The sequence below is a fragment of the Branchiostoma lanceolatum genome, chromosome 2 (assembly GCF_035083965.1).
Source record: "Branchiostoma lanceolatum isolate klBraLanc5 chromosome 2, klBraLanc5.hap2, whole genome shotgun sequence".
NCBI classification, from domain to species: domain Eukaryota; kingdom Metazoa; phylum Chordata; class Leptocardii; order Amphioxiformes; family Branchiostomatidae; genus Branchiostoma; species Branchiostoma lanceolatum.
Genome location: NC_089723.1, coordinates 11,477,822 through 11,490,247, shown reverse-complemented (window position 1 = coordinate 11,490,247; position 12,426 = coordinate 11,477,822). Strand labels below are relative to the sequence as shown.

Here is a 12,426-nt window from a genome sequence, read left to right as displayed (position 1 = left end):
AGTTTAGACCTCATTAGTACCATTTGTCCTACTTTTCTAATGCCACTAGCAACCGCACTATAATACCAATGCACACAAATTTTTATTAAGTCTAAACTCATTCAAAACTCAAGGTTCTACAACCTCAAACTTTCACTAAATGATTTCAAATGACCTTTATGACTAATGTATTGTTTCTGATTGATTATAAATCATATATATCAGTTGATCATCTTCTCCACCCAAATAACATAAGTTGTCCAAAGTATGACCTTAACAAAGAAGGCTATTCTAGCATTTATATGAATTACGTAAAGGAGGTCCTCATTAGCATAAGTTATTTTCAATGATGTTCACCTTCACATAACTTCAAAATGCCACACGTATGAAATTGCAGTCATTTACCACACTCACCGACACTCCGTCGAGCTCGCTCGCTCAGAATCTTCCCACGACTCAAGTTGTCTCCAATATTCTTATGTTTGGTTGTCATTTACCAGTATTGAATTATTGTAGTTTCTCATTGAAAATGCAAATTAGGTCTTCATTTTTCATTTTTATTTTATCCATCAACATTTTTCTCTTCCTCAGTTACAAATGTCACATATTTGAATAATCCTATCATGGAAACCTGCTCCTGCAGTTCAAAAAAAGCCTATACCATTCACTCTCTAGACCAAGGGCTATGTACCTGGACTCAATACTCAGCACCATGGCATGTCCAGAACACAATATATCAAAACAGGAAGTTCCCCTGCAGTACCGTAACAAGCTGCTAGGGGGCCCAAAATATAATCATTTCCAGGTCTCATCATGACCTACCGACATAAGATGTATCAATACAATCCATCCATTCTCGAGTTAGGCTGTTCATCCACATCCAGACACATCAACAAACCTTCTTGGCAAAGATAATGATCCTGACAGAAGCTCAGCTCTGTAATGTTCTCCTGTCCATTGGACTCAGCCCTTGGGGCTAAAATAATTAGTATTCTGCTGCAGTTTGCCTAAAACCAAACCCGCCGGGTAAGTGGAAAGACCTGCACCTGCATACAGGGTACTATATACTACAGTACTGTACATGTCATATGAAGGCCCATAGGTACAGTATGTTGAGCCCATTCCTATTCACTTACATGTAATATATTCTCATGGAGTGTCTGCTTACGTTTCTTACTTTTATTGCTTTTCTATACAGAATTTCAATGCAGACAAGAGAATATGGCCGGAAAGAAGGAAAATGCGATAGATTAGTCGGTAGCAAAGTGACATTGTCGACATGGGATTGCTTTTCAGACCTTCCCTGTTGACAAAGTAAAGAACTGTTTTAGCATTCGAGGAAATGTACATCAAGGGGGCACCTCCTTCTCTCCAAGCAGTGGAGGGTTTCGGCTGTTTTTAAGGCATTTTTGTCAGGCTTTCTACTTTGACATTTTTTTGTCTCTACAAACCCCACCTCTGCAGGTGGTCGCAATCCATTTAACGATGCCTGAGATAACTGCATAATTAAGGCATTTCAAGTTATGACGTAATACACATTTTTATGTATCGCCCATACTATAGGTAGGGGCGATACATATTGTGTTTGTAATGTTTCTTTCTCCTTCTCCTGTCAAATCTTCAAATCGATTAATCTCGGTTGTCCCTGAGACAGTAACATACAATGAAATTTGGTATGCAGGTAGATTGAGTCAGTGCATTAACCCCCAGAGGTTTTTTTAATTTTTTCGATAAATGCCTTTAAAACGATTTTATTGAGGTTTTTCGGCCTTCATCTGACCAAAAACGTACATTTTGGCCTCCAGTGCCTTAGTATTTAAACCAGACCTGAAATTTGGTGTAGTTGTGCATTAGATATTTATCCAGATGACCCCATTATCATTTTTTGCATACATTTCATTATTTTTTGGGGGATTTTTTGCTTAAATTTTTGATTATTTTCCAGGGTTACACGCACGCTGCGGCGTTTACCATACCATAATATGCTGTGGGAAGTGGCATGCGACGGCAACCAATACGCGCAATGTTTGGTATTAACAAAGACCTGATTGGTCAGTTTGGGCACACCCAATGAGGAAGTGCCTTAATTTCATTCCAATATCATATAACAAGAATATTCCAAACTGTTTGAGCAAGTACATAGCCTCCTTGGTTTGAGGTTATTCTTTGGACAAAATGACTACAGTATTCTTCGAGTAACTTCTGAACTCGTAGAAGGACACAAATATTTATCGGGCTTATTCAACGACTGGTAGCTTCGCAGGGCGTTCAACTGCAGTAAGGTTTGAACGAGTACACACTGAGGTGTTTTGTTGAACTGGCGAAGTATCGATGGTATTAGTCGGTAAATGAAGTCCACGGCGGTGTAAACACGGTCAAATATATGTGCAACGTGCTGACGGCGGGCATACTGTATTCAATGAAATTTGCCACTGAAAATGGGTAAAATAGCCTACGTAGCATACCAGTATAAACAAACAATATGTCAGCGGCTGTACAACACTCAAAACTATGGCCCAATTTGGCTGAATATACGCGGCGGCCCTCGACTGTCTGTAATTTCCCGAGTAGAAGCTCTCACAATTACGTAAACAACACAACCAATTATGCAAATTAAGTCCCAATAAGCATTATTTGCACTTCATTAAGTACATCTCAGTCTAAACTACCTGCATATTTAATATCATGGAAAACCGTCGTTCCTTGTTCAGTTATTCTCCTTAGAAGATTTTCACAATAGCGCCCCTGCAGTTCCAGAGCAAGCTGCAAGGGGGCCCAAACCTACACCACTTCTTTATTACATTGTACATCACAAGCTATCAGCCATCCGAAAATCAAGACCATAGCACGTCCAGGTCAAAAGATACAAAAACGGAAGTTCTGCTGCAGTACCAATGTCACATACCAGGGGGCCCAAAATCAACCTTGACCTTTTGCTTCATAACACCTGCCCACATACCAAATATCATCCTAATCCATCGAGAGGTTCTTGAGTTATACTGACTACAGTAGTGCGGAAACACAAACACACATACAAACAGACAGACACACACAGACACACCCAAAACTATATCTCCATTTTTCATGGAGATAAAAACTCCAGTCCAGTCCACGTCAGATCTACATCAGAAAACAGTCGTGATTTAGTTATGACGTCGCATCTGGATATTATTGTTCCAACATTTTCAAGGTTAATCATTCAGCGTTTGTATTAGTTTGTAGTCGTGACAATGTAACATAGCTAGTTTAAAAGTTTAACTATTTAGATACAGAAGTATTGTGGTGTAAACTCCTGATATAACTGTTAGTAATTCGTTGATGAAGGTTAGACAGCCAGGTGGTAAGATACGCCAAAAATAGTTACTCAAGCAACTGGATAAAATTTTGAAACAGTCAGACGTTTCAGACAGCATTCGCTGTCTTTTGTCAGTGACTAACGATAGGACTGGGAAACCAGATTTATACCAAAGCTCTGAATAGATATCTTAATGAGGTTAAGACAATTTAGGATGTCTTGACGTAGTCTTCAAAAGAAAATTAATTCAAGACAAGGTTTATGCTAATAGTTCAGCGGACCGATCCAGTCGAACACCATATCGAACATATAGAACCCCCTATTCTATTTGGAATACCTCCGTCAAGAACTGCGCTAGTTGGACAGAAATGGCACGTGTTAAGCAGGGTATGTACATCTGTCACAGGTTTTTCACTGTATTGGCTGCATGTAAGCTCTAAAAACGAAATGAAAAAGAAAATAGCTCGGGCACTCATGAGGAGGGAGCTTGAAACACATTACCAACTACTACAAAGTCCGCTAGTACAGAGTTCCGCCTCTTCTGTACTTGCGACACGGTAAGTAAAAGAATTGCATTTTGATAGTTAATTACTAAAGGACATGCAGCTGCAATTCATGCAGTCAACACAGTGGGAACCCTGTCACAGATATACGTACCGTTTTACACATGCATTGGCTGCTTGTCAAAAATCGGGCACTGATGGTCACCAACAAGGTAATGCTATGCGACGCAACCCGCTTCCGTATTGACCGAAAACATAACGCCCTCACCGTAACTACATTTACTCCCTCCTACTTGGTGGATACATCCGTCCAAAAAGAAGGCACACCATTTTTGTTTGGTCTGCTCTGAAAGGGTTTCAGAGCCAAAAAAGCTCAACTGTCAAGACAGTCTGCATATTCGACAGCCATGCGCGCGCGGCTGTTTTTGTCCGTCAAGCGCTGTTTTTGACGGATTATTTGAAATAGAACAGGGGACGGGGCTTATGGTGTTCGAACTGGATCGGTCCATTAGCTACTGTTGTTTTAGTACAGTAACTAAGGTGCACTTTAGACCTACAATGTTATACAGTAGTGCGATCATCGTCGTGGGCGACGGTTTTCTTTAGACACACGGTCAGGAAATATCACGGGACCCCCGCGGCGCAGAATTCCATTGACCCAAAGTGACCTCTTGCGCTCAAATTGAAAATGGCGGGGAACCGCTTGTTTTCGTCACGCAAAAAATTCAGCTTTTACTGACTTTGCAACAACTGTTGCCCTGCGGATGAGTCGTTGAGAACGGTGCTCAACAAAGAAAGAGATTGAGGCTGGTACAGAGACGGACGGGATTTAACCCGAGTTCGTGGCCACCGCCGGGGATGTCCCGGGGATCGAGGAATAGGGGCATACTAGAGAATTAGCCACTGGTAGCAGGGCGTCGCGCCGGAATAACCGGTTTCGGATGAGAAAAATATGTTTCCATTGCTGACTGCATGCATATTCAAAAAGAAAACAATAGAAACTTTCCTTCCCGGACAGAAAACAGCACGCTGTAGGCTTATTAGCATATCGCCCACTTCCGTCGCCGGCGACGATTCTTCTTTAGACGAGAAAAAAAAAAGCCACAGCCCGTTGAACGTCTTGCGACTGGGTCCGAGGTGATCGCACGACAATTCGAGAATTCCCCGTTTATTGCCGTCGCACGATTGTTTTGATCGTCTTTAGACGGCCAAAAAATACTGTAGCCGGCAACGGCGCCCACGACGATGATCGCAGGACTGTAAAATGTCGTAGGTCTATATAAAGTGCACCTAAATGTTGTTCGTCCGGGGGTGGGGGTGGTGGGTGGTTTGCAGTGCAAAATTTATCCCAAGTGCCTGAAAGTTCAACGCGTACATGTAGACCCCCTTTCCTGTTGAAGGCGGGATTGTACAAAATTTTATCCAGTTGCTTGAGTGAACTATGTTAGTAATTCATTTAGACAAAGCTCAAACACTGAAAACAGTTTCTTTGCCTTGTGAGTATTATAATGAGCCTTGTCTGAAAAACAAGTCCTCATTGACACTTTGCTACCAACTGAGACAATCTCTCGCTTTCTCCGTTCTGCAGGTATTAACATGTCTATGTTCAAATTCATATCTACTAGTATCTTAAAGTAATGAAATGCAGCTGCAGGTAGATCCTCCATGAGAGTATGTACTAACACTAACAGTGAATAGAAGAACTTTATTCAGCGACATTTGCAACAGGTAAAATGCATAGCAACTTGCAGAAACATGACTACTGAACCATTCATAATGCTTGTATCGAACAATTTATAAGATAGACATTAGGCTCCACATTGTACTTATAGGCCTTCCTATATGTACATGTACTGTACCGTACCTACTAGTACATGGGTACAGATCTTCCCACTTACCCCCTAAAATGACCTACATTGTAATCTTAGCATTTCTCTCCTGACATATGTGAATTCAATGTTACATGTAGGTCAGCACAAGTGGTCAGTTCACTAGAAAACATGACAGTCACTCTAACGTGGTAACCTCAACCCTGTCTAACTCTGAGTCCTGCCAATTTTCAAGTCATGATGCAGCATTATCAGGTTATTCGTAGGAGAATGTTTTGGAAAAAAAACAAATTCAATCAATTGCAATCTCAAAGAACCTTCTTTTTGTTTTATGCATTCAATTAGCATGATAGCTATGAATGGAATCAAAGAAGCAGACAATGATTGGTTCCCAAGTGGTAATGTTATGGGATACTTTCCCATCCCCCTATCTTGAATAATTGATGTCTTTATGGAGTGTTCACACAAACTACTTGAGCTTTCCTCTGAGCCAATACAGATAAATCTAAATTCTCGATCAATAAATCAAGCAAGCATTTTTTCCTGGTAAAGGATCTTTATATTTCACCCATACTACAGACTGGGAAACCAGTTTTTATACCAAACTCTGATATGTTAAGACAATGAGGTTAGATGGAAAGAAATGGAAGAGGAGTAGCCGTTAGCGCTCTCTCTGCGATGTTCTCTGTACCTTGCTCTTAGTGGCCAACTAACCCCACCCCTGTACTAAAACAACAGTAGTTAATTAACAGTAGCTAATTGAACCATTAGCATATAACGTTAACATTGTCTTGACTTAGTCTTCCATTGAAAATGTCAAAGACATCCTTAATATAAAACCTAGCCTGGTCCCAGTCTCTAGGGGTCAGCTTAGGGGTGTTTTACCGGGCCCAGTCTGCTTTATTATATTTCACTTCCCATATCAGACGTATGGGTAGAGTGAAATAAATTGTTTTTGTTCATGTTCTTCTTCTTCTTCTCCTGCCAAATCTTCAAATGGATTCAACTCCGCCATTTTTGGACTAAATGACCTGAAATTTGGCATGGAAGTAAAGATAGCAAATACCCTCAAGCCTTTTTTCCATTTTTTTTAAACAGGCCTTAAAGGGACGTATTATAACCAGAACATAAAACAAAATTCACTGTTTTTGCTTATCTTTCTACATCATTAGTCAGGGCTCGAAATAGTGGGTGCATGTGCACCCAGTGCACCCAAAATTGGAGCTGTGCACCTAATTTTTGACTGTGGGTGCACTGGTGCACCTAGATATTTTTGTAGCCTATAGGGTTAAGGTACTATTGTACACTAGTATACAGAATATTCTTGAAATGTAAGTATAGAAAACAGCATGATAACTTTTTGCTGTACTTTATTTAATGTATTATTTGTTTGAAATTTTAAAGTTAGCTATAGAATTACAGATTGAAGTTCTTAAGAGAGGCAGCAGCGTTAAACTTTGTAATTATTTTCTGAAGAACATTCAACTTTATTTTATCTGGTGCACCCAAAATTCTTTCTGTGCACCCAATTTTTTGACTTGGGTGCACCAGTGCACCTATTCCCAAAGATGAATTTCGAGCCCTGTTAGTCAAATATACATGTACCTTATTATTCATCACGTATGGATGCCACCTTGTAGTGTCGTGTGAACGTCTTGATAAAAATTCTATACGCAATATTCCCACCGCCGCTTGACTTGTCCGCCATTTTGTCCAACATTCCGACTAACCACCGAACACACGATTGAACATGCGACGTTCTGAAGTCTGTACACTTGAGGTGATTTTCCTGTGACGCTCGAACTTCGACCGCAACGGTCGATTCAGATTTTTCTTAGCGTTCTACGCTGGCTTATTTGCATATTAAAAATGGGGCCGCTAGATAATATGCAAATAAGCCAGATTTTGCGTGTTTTGCCTTTTTCGTCGTTTATTACTGATTGAAAGGTGACAAAATGATGGGAATATGTTGGAAATAAGTAACAAATAAGTTACAAATGTGAATCTGAATGTAGATTTTTCAAATTCTTACTATTTGTAGTTTTTACCCACCAAATTCTACAATACGTCCCTTTAAAAACATTTTTATGGAGCTTTTTTGGGGCATTTTTAGGCAAAAATTACATTTTGGGCTCCTGTGCCCTGGTATTACAAGCAAATGACCTGACATTCGGTACAAGGGTGCCTTGAACATGCCCGTATGCGACTTCAATCATATTTCTGGACTGGTGTACATCACTTCAAAATGTGCCTATTTTCAGACCAAAAACGAGCCAAAAGTGCTATCCCCGTTCCACGTTCTATCTAAGGTTCCATTTGCTGTTGGCCAAAGAATCCATGTTCTATCTAAGGTTCCGCACATTGCATTTGCTGCTGGCCAAAGAACATGTGTTCTATGCAGGTTACCTGAGGTCATGTTGCAGGAACACACGCGCAATAGACCGATCCCAAAGCCACGCCCCCTGTTCGATTTCGAACACCTCCGTCAAAATCAGGGTTTGACGGACCAAACATGGCCGCAGCGGCAAGGTTGAAAATAATGCCACTGAATTCGGTTTAGCTTTTGTGGCACTGAAACCCTTTCAGAGCGGGCCAAATAAGAGTGCTATGTCTTCTTTGTTGAAGGCTGTATCCACCGGGTAGAGTTGTTTAAGGAGGGGGTAGGTGTAGTTGCGGTGAGAGCGTAATGTTTTTGGTCAATGTTAAAGCGGAATGCGCCGCATAGCTTTCCCTTGTCGGTGGACATCAGCGCCCAGTTTCTGAGAAGCAGGCGATGCACACGTAAAACAGGGTTCATATATCTGTGACAGGGTTCCCACTGCATTGACTGCATGCATCATAACAACTGCATGGTATTTAGTAACTAAGAATTAAAATGCCTCCTTTTACTTCCCTGTTCACTTTCAAGTTAACCAGTTTCACACACCAGTAACTGAAGATACAAAACTCTGCGCTAGCAGACTTTGTAGTAAGTCAGCATGTGGTTCAAGCTTCCTCTCCTTGAGTGCCTGATCTATTTTCTTTTTAAATTCGTTTTTGTTCTGAGCATGCATTCAACCAATACAGTGGAAAACCTGTCCCAGATATACGTACCCTGCTTTACACGTGCCATTACTGCCCCGCCAACGCTGTTTTTGACGGACGTGGGCTAAATAGAACAGGGGGTTCTATCGGTCTTCTATTCGTTCGATATGGTGTTTGACAGGATCGGTCTATGAACATCACATTCAAACAAACGTAGCTTAGATCATTACAAAATGTCCATTATTGCATGAGGAGGAAGTAAAATGTGCTGTATTTGCGCAGGAGCAGATGACGGCCTTTCTAGTCGCATACTTATGTTTCGCCAACGAAACATATTGTTTTTGTCAGGTTTCTTCTTCTCCTTCTTCTTCTTCTTCTTCTCCTTCTTCTTCTCCTGTCAAATCTTCAAATCGCTTCTTCTCGGTCGTCCGTCGACCAAATTAGCTGAAATTTGGTATGCAGGTAGATTACGTGTATACCCCTAGACCCTTTTTAAATTTTTTTGATATAAGTTTTTAAAATGATTTTATGGAGTTTTTTTGGTCATTTTCAGACAAAAGTCGCACATAATGGCCTCCAGTGCCGTGGTGTTGAAACCTGAGGACCTGAAATTTGGTTTAGTTGTGCATTGGATATTTACCCAAAGGACCCCATTATATTTTTTGGCATACACTACTTCAAAATGATTTATTTTGCAATTTCTTGATGCAATTTTTGGTTATTTTCTGTCGGGGCCAGGAAGAACTAGGTCATACTGTAACATAAGCCCTCCTACACTTCCCTTGTCTGGGACTTAAAACCAAGCAGATGTCAGGGGGTACCTCTACTAATGGTATTACAGAAAGTTATATGTACCTTATGTTACATGGTACGGATGTTATATTTGAGATGTAGGTACCTATAGGAAAGGTGACTACACCTGACAATTACTTATGCTAATGAGGACCTAATTTGCATAATGTATGCATAAAGTTGTATGTCCCTTACCGTAAATGCTGCGGATGTCATCTTTGACATGTAGGTACCTTTAGGAAAGGCGAACACACCTGGCCATAGATTATGCTAATGAGGACCTCATTTGCATGATTTATGCATAAACTTGTAATTCCCTTACCGGAAAAGCTGCAGATGTCATCCTTAAGATGTAGGTACCATTAGGAAAGGTGAATGCACCTGGCCAAAAATTATGCTAACGAGGGCCTCATTTGCATAATTTATGCAGAAACTTGTATTTCCCTTACCGTACAAGCTGCAGATGTCATATTTGAGATGTAGGTAGCTTTAGGAAAGGTGCACACGCCTGGCCATGACATATGCTAATGAGGACCTCACTTGCATAATTTATGCATGATGTTGTATTCCCCTTACTGTAAAAGCTGCGGATGTCATCTTGAACATGTAGGTACATGTAGGAAAGGTGAAAGCACCTGGACATAACTTATGCTCATGAGGACCTCATTTGCATAAATTATGCAGAAACTTGGATTTGCCCAGGAGTTATTTTGGGACAGCCCACTTCTTGCATGAGGAGTATGGGCGAAACATCCTGAATTTGCTCTTAAAGCAAATGACGGCCAGTCTAGTTTCTTTTTTGTCTTCCGACCGTCATTCAACATGTAAGTGGTAAGTCCGTTAGCTAGAACAGCAGCAAGCAAACACCTAGAAATTTACAGGAAACAGCTGTTGCCTGATTTATTTATTTCAACAACACAGGATAGGAGGGTTGGTTTCAGGTCAGTCAGAAAATGTTATCATTGAAGTTGTTTAAAGATCTCCCTACAAAAATTCCAACATGCCATGATCATATAAGGGCAAACCTACAGTTTGAATTACATTGATCAAGTCCGTTCTACGAAACGATGTTACAGATTATAGAGACAAATAAAAGCCGTCACAATTTCAACTTAAGTTAGAATAAACATGTAATTTTCTTATATGAATAAAGGCCCCATCTCGTGCTTCTGTTAACATGTTCGATGTGGCCTAGCTTTGCTATTACGCATTGTTTTCACAATTTCAGGCAGAAATCAATGTTATATCGGGTCTCCTAATTTTCATATAGGTCATGTACTTCAAGTCATGACGTGACGAAAAGAGAAAGTCTGCGAAAACCCGCAGGAGGTGTTCCGCAGAAATTCTCAGAGTCTCTGCGAAAACTGTCGCAAGCCTTTGCGGTAAGAAGTTGCTAGAATGTGCGGAAGGCTCTTGGCGTCTGGCAGAACTTGTCGAGAGAATTTTTTGGACTGGGGTGATTTTGGAATAGTTAATTTTTTGCATGGGGAGGGAGATGGGCAAAGTATGTTGTATTTGCTCTTGCAAATGTTGCCTTTCTTGTCAATGTTTCGATTTGCCCAGGTGTTATTTTGGGACAGTCTATTTTTTGCATGGGGAGGAGTATGGGCGAAACATGCTGTATTTGCTCAGGGGCAAATGACGGCCTTTTTAGTTTGATTCGTTTCTGTCAGCCTACTTCAAGCTGCCATATAAAATTTTGCAGCCTTTTTACTTTAGCTGCCATAGAGTTCCGCCGCAACGGGAACCTAATCTAATCCAAGGCCATAAACACACCCCGAGCAGACTAAGCTGTCTGGGCGGGCAGGGATCACTCCCAGTGCCGTAGAGATATCGGGGAGCCCCTGATGGTATGGTTTCCAAGCTATATAAAACCTCCTAATGGTCTTTACTGACGAAAGACAGCGGGTGCTGTCTGAAACGTAGATGTTTCAAAATTTTATCCAGTTGCTTGAGTAACTATTTTTTGGCGTATATTATAGTATCCTGGCACGACCCCGCCGGTACGGTGACAGCCACAAATTTCTAATCCATCGCAGGTAAATACTGGCATCAGCCTAACTTAGTAAACAACATGGCACCGTTATGGTCGCAGAACACAGTATTAATGGGCGACCCCCGTGGACAATAGTACTAGTAGTTCGGGTATGAAGTAGTGCGTCACATTGCTTGAAAAGGCCATAGTTTTTCTTCTGTGCACCTTAGCGAGGCTGAAACTGCGGTGAATGGTTGAAGTATACGACAGTACGAGTTTGATTACGATGTTTGTTCGGTCGGGTTGGATTCGCGCCTGGATATTGTTACCGCCCGACTACTGTAAGTCGCCTGCAGTACGGTGACCTCCGCTGGGGGTCATATCAAAGTGGCTTTAAAAAGAGAACGAGCCGGCAAATTTAACCACATTTTGCAGATATCTTGTAGATTGAACCTTGAAGTCAAGCATATAAAAATCTGGTACCCTAATTGTGCACCTTTCTATAGATTTTCAAGCGTCGAAGCATCTCACCTTGGGATCCTTAACTATATAAATCCCTATAGGAGAAATACTGTGGTCTGCAACCTTATGCAGGAAGTGGATTCTTTATGGTTGTCCAAAGCCCATCGCGGTTTTTATACCCGACATCAACTCTACTCTACTCCACTCATGATCACTATCAGTATCAGTGACCGATGTAACGTTACTTCAAGTTCAACGCGTCACAGTTCAATAGAAAATTATGAAACAAATCTTACCGTCGACTCTTCTCAATGTCAATGTCTCTAAAATCTAAAACCCAAAGTTTCACAGTGTTTGACGTCACTATGGAACTCAGGTTCTGATATTTTATCGCCCTAAACAAAGTAATCCTGCTCGCGTTTGTTGTCTGTAGCGAAATTTGGGGCTTTTGAGCTGGGCTTTTGTCTTTGGCGCAGTTCCGGGTCTCGCGCTGCGCGAGATCTCACGAGTACCGGGGATTCAGAAATTATAATTGAACCAAAAATGATTTGATAACAATCCACAAAT

General features: G+C 41.1%; 1 protein-coding gene across 4 annotated transcripts in view; it reads right to left on the bottom strand.

The window, feature by feature from the left end:
- Nucleotides 1–12,426, bottom strand: part of LOC136427449 (uncharacterized) — a 70,466-nt gene that overhangs the window by 57,313 nt on the left and 727 nt on the right. For 3 of the 4 annotated variants that reach the window (XM_066416301.1, XM_066416303.1, XM_066416305.1), the window contains exon 1: nt 12,156–12,412. The exons of the other annotated variant lie outside the window; for it this stretch is intronic. The gene's annotated coding sequence lies outside the window, so the exon portion shown is untranslated. Of the gene's footprint in view, nt 1–12,155; nt 12,413–12,426 lie in introns of those variants that run through there. 4 annotated transcript variants of the gene reach the window in all.